Below are 4,668 nucleotides of genomic sequence, written 5' to 3' on the forward strand. Positions count from 1 at the left end.
CAGCCTGAGCATCCATCGACAGATGAATGGATACAGAAGAAGTGATATATATACACAATGGAATATTATTCAGCCAAAAAAAAAAAAAAAAGAACATCTTGCCATTTGCAATGACATGGATGGATCTAGAGGGTATAATGCTAAGCAAAATAAGTCAGTCAGAGAAAGACAAATACCATATGATTTCACTCATATGTGAAATTTAAGAAACAAAACAAAGAACAAAGTGGGAAAAAGAGACAAGCCAAGAAGCAGACTCATAACTATAGAGAACAAACTGATGGTTACCAGAGGAGAGGTGGGTGGGGTGATGGGTGAAACAGGTGACCGGGATTAAGGAGGCCACTTGTGATGAGCACTGAATAATGTATAGAATTGCTGAATCACTACATTGTATACCTGAAACTAATAGAACACTTTATATTAATGATTCTGGAATTTAAAAAAAAAAAGGGGGGAGCACCTGGATGGCTCAGTCGGTTAAGTGTCTGACTTCGGCTTAGGTCGTGATCTCAGGGTTTACGAGTTCAAGCCCCACTTCGGGCTCTGTGCTGACAGCTCAGAGCCAGGAGCCCATTTCAGATTCTCTGTCTCCCTCTCTTTCTGTCCTTCCTCCACTCATTCTCTCTCTCTCTGTCCTTCAAAAAATAAATAAACATTAAAAAAAAAAAAAAGATTTCAACTCTCCCCACCACCATCCCTGCCCCATAAATGGGAAGCTGTTATTAAAGGAAGACATATTAACTAATATGTACTGCTTCTTACAAGGTGCCCAGCACCATGCTAGGAAATTTACAAAACCCTATCAAGTGGGTTCTATTCCTATTCCCATTTTGCAGGTGAGGCAAGTGATGCTTAACAAGACTAAGGAGTTTGACCAGGGTTGCCGCTAATAAGTAGCAGAGAGAGGATTTAAACTCAGGTCCTTCTGGCTGGAGGGGCTGTGCCCTTTATGCTCTTACAGTGGTTTCCAGTGTGGGAGTTTATCCCTAAATTTTTTTAAGTTATTTATTTTGAGGGAGAGAGAAAGAGAGTGTGTGTGCACGAGTGGGGGAGGGGCGGAGAAAGATGGGGAGAGAGAATCGCAAGCAGACTCCCCACTGTCAGCACAGAGCCCAATGTAGGACTCGAACCCACAAACCGTGAGATCATGATCTGAGCCAAAGTCGGATGTTCACCCGACTGAGCCACCCAAGCGCCCCGTAAAATCCCTATTTTTAATATAGATCTTAGCATGTACAGAAGAATCAAATCTGTGCAAACTGCGGAGTGCTGAGAATTCTTGTGTGTTCTCCCCAACAGTAGTATCACCTGGCTATAGGAACTCACAGGAGAAACTGTCATGTGGCCATTCGATGGAACTCCCAGCAAGTTCAAGGGACCCAGAAAAGTGCCTGCATGAGACAGCTTTCATGACCCGGGCGCAGCAGGTACAAACAGAGACAGCTGAGGACTACAAGGAGGGAGCCCCCTGCATTCCAAGTGAGTGGGCAAGAAAGGGAGGACAGACTGTGTATCACCAGAAATGGGGTCCCCAAATCAGTAGGGATTAAACTTGGCTGCAAATAGACAACCGTATGTCAGCACCTCAAACAACAGAGGTATATTTCTCTCTCATGTAAAAGGGGTGGGAAATTTGAGCTGGTATGGTGGCTCTCTGGTCATCTGAGACTCAGGCTCCTTTTGTATTTCTGCTCCTCTATCCTAGTACACAGCTTTCTCCTCAAGATCACCTCCTTGTCAGATTCCAGGCAGTGAGGGAAGGTAAAAGGGTCCATGCCCCCAACCCCATTTAAGGAGTTTTCCTGAAGGTTCTACTCACAAATTACTGGCTGCAAGTAAGGTTGGGAATTTTTCTTTTGCCTGGGCACAATGCTAAAATTGAGGTTCTCTTACTAAGGTAGGAAGGGGAATGGATTTGGGGTGGCAACCAGCAGCCTCTGCCCCAGTCTCCAAAGGCAAGAAGGCGTCTTGGGTGAAAGGATAGAAGAGAGGACCAGAAATCAAAAGATATGCTCTGAGCTTTGAGTCCCCAACCCAACATTGGGCAAATTCCAGAACCTCCAAGAGCATCAGCTCCAGAGGCTTGTGAGAGGGTCAGGTGACATGATGCTATGAAAGGGCTTCATAGACCATAAAACACTATTCCCACATAAGGTATTATGTTTCTGCTATTGCTGTCATTAAAACCAAGAGTGGCCAGGGGCTCCTGGGTGGCTTAGTAGATTAAGCACCTGACTCTTGATTTTGGCTCAGGTCATGATCTCACAGTTCTGGAGTTCTAGCCCCGCGTTGGGCTCTGTGATGACAGTGCAGAGCCTGCTTGGGATTCTCTGTCTCTCCCTCTCTCTCTGCCCCTCCCCCACTGGTTTTCTCTCTCTCTCTCTCTCTCTCTCTCTTAAAAATAAACATTAAAAAAAAAAAAAAAAGAATGGCCAGCTTTTTGCTGCAGGAAGAAAGGCAGCAGGGCCTAGAGGGAGAGGAAGGACGGTATTGCTGGGACAAACAGAAAGAGGATGGACGGGCCTGGCTGGCTAAGTCCGTAGAGTGTGCAGCTCTTGATCTTGGGGTTGTAGGTTCGAGCCCTATATTGGAAGTAGAGATCACCTAAAAAAATAAAATCAGGAAGAAAGAAAGAAAGAAAGAAAGAAAGAAAGAAAGAAAGAAAGAAAGAAAGAAAGAAAAAAATGATGGAAATGCCACAGCCGCTCACGTGCAGGGGAACACCCCTGCAAGCAGGAGTCTGTTTCCCCAGGGCCTCGTGCCCCAGGTCCTGTAAAGCCCACAGGTCGTGTAAGCTCCAAGAGTCTGGCAAAGGCCCACACTGCCTTCTTCAGCCCTCAGGGCCTCAGACAGGCAGGCAAACAAACAAGACACCTGGGGGAGGCCCAAACACCCAGGAGAGAGAGGAAGGCAGAAACCAAGTTCTGGGTCCCCACAGGGCCGAAATAACTTGCTTGATTGAGTCAATAAGGCCAACACACTGGTCAAGCCAGTGGGGGGAAACCAAAACCCTAGCCAGATCTATTATTTAGCAGTTTGTCACCAGGCAAAAATATAAATTACTCCCTCCCCCTAACCCCAACTGCGGAGTTGTTTGGTAGCAGGAGTCACCTTGGGTCAGCCAGAGCCAAGTCAACTGTTTTAGATCAGCTCTCCCCACAGTGCCCAGTAGGACAGCTGGAAGGTGGACTCCTGATGTTGGGGAAAGGGGCAACCTCTTCTCTAGGCCCCCAAACCCTATGTCCTTGCAAACAGGGGCTACAAACACCCCTTCCCTAAACGGGGGTAAATGGGATGCCAAGGGTGTACTTAAAGAATGTTTATGACACAGTCCACACACAAATATTTGCCGAATGCCCACTGTGTACCTATAAGCCGATGGTGGAATTTTCTCCAGAGGCTGTGAGCCTGCAGATCAGGGCCTCTTCTTGGTGCTAGGGTGCACCCCATTGCCCTCCAGGTCCCTGGCAGCACTAGCTATGGAACGTCGGCTGTTGAGAGTTCAAAAACTAATTGGTAACAGCTCGTGGAGGCCAGGGAGGGAGGCAGGGGGGCACGGTATACATCGCAAGCAGCGTAGAGAATTATAAATCTAGTTTCATAGTCCCTCTGGCTTGGCACAGATTAAGTGTGTAAATCAGGCTTCTGTAGTTTTGCTTTCTAGTTCACCCTTCCCTTCACTCAAGACTTGAACCAGAACCTAAAAAAGAAGTTTTGTTGAAGTAAACATAAATACAGAAAAGAATATACATGATAAGTATGAAGTAGCTTGGAGCATTTTCCCAAAGTGAACACACCCAGGTAACAGCATCGAGATCAGGAAGCAGAAAACTGCCAGCCCCCAAAAGCCCCCTCGTGCTCCCTTCTAGTAATCACTCCCCAAGGGTAACCCTATCCTGACCTCTTGCACCACAGATTGTTTTGGTTGGTTTTGAACGCTGCATAAATGAAATCATACAGGACGTCCTCTTCTGTGTCTGGCCTTTTTCACTCAACATCACATCTGCGAGATTCACCCTGATCGCTGTGTGTGGTTGTCATTCTCACAACTGCGTAGCATTCCATTGTGTGAACAGACAACACTGTGTCCATTCTACTCTAGATGGAGTTTTGGGCTGTTTCCAGCTAGGAGCTATCACAAAAGTGCTGCTACCAAAAACAGGGCTTTCTTTTCACAGTTGGGCCCCATGGCCTTTTTTTTTTTTTTTTCCTTCTTCAATGTTTCATTGTAGGAAAATATGTAGAATATAAATTTTGCCATTTTAACCATTTTTAAGTGTATAATTCCGTGGCATTAGTTCCAGTCACACTGTTGTGCAATGATCACCACTATCTATTTCCAAAACGTTTTCATCATCCCAAACAGAAAATCTGTACCCATTAAGCAGTAACGCTTCATTTCCCTTCCCCTTAGGCCCTGGTAACCTCTATTCTATTTTCCGAGTCGATGAATTTGCCTATTCTAGGTAACTCACATACGTGGAATGGCATAATATTTGTCTCTTTGTGACTGGCTTCTTTTCACTCAGCACAATGTTTTCAACAATGCTGCAATAAACACTGATATACAAGATTCCGTTTGACTCACAGCCTTTTACTGAGGACCTGCGGTACGGAGGCAAGGAGACAGGTACACATCCATTGGGGAGACGGTCAGGTGAAATG

The sequence above is a fragment of the Leopardus geoffroyi genome, chromosome B2 (genome assembly GCF_018350155.1).
Source record: "Leopardus geoffroyi isolate Oge1 chromosome B2, O.geoffroyi_Oge1_pat1.0, whole genome shotgun sequence".
Taxonomy (NCBI): Eukaryota; Metazoa; Chordata; class Mammalia; order Carnivora; family Felidae; genus Leopardus; species Leopardus geoffroyi.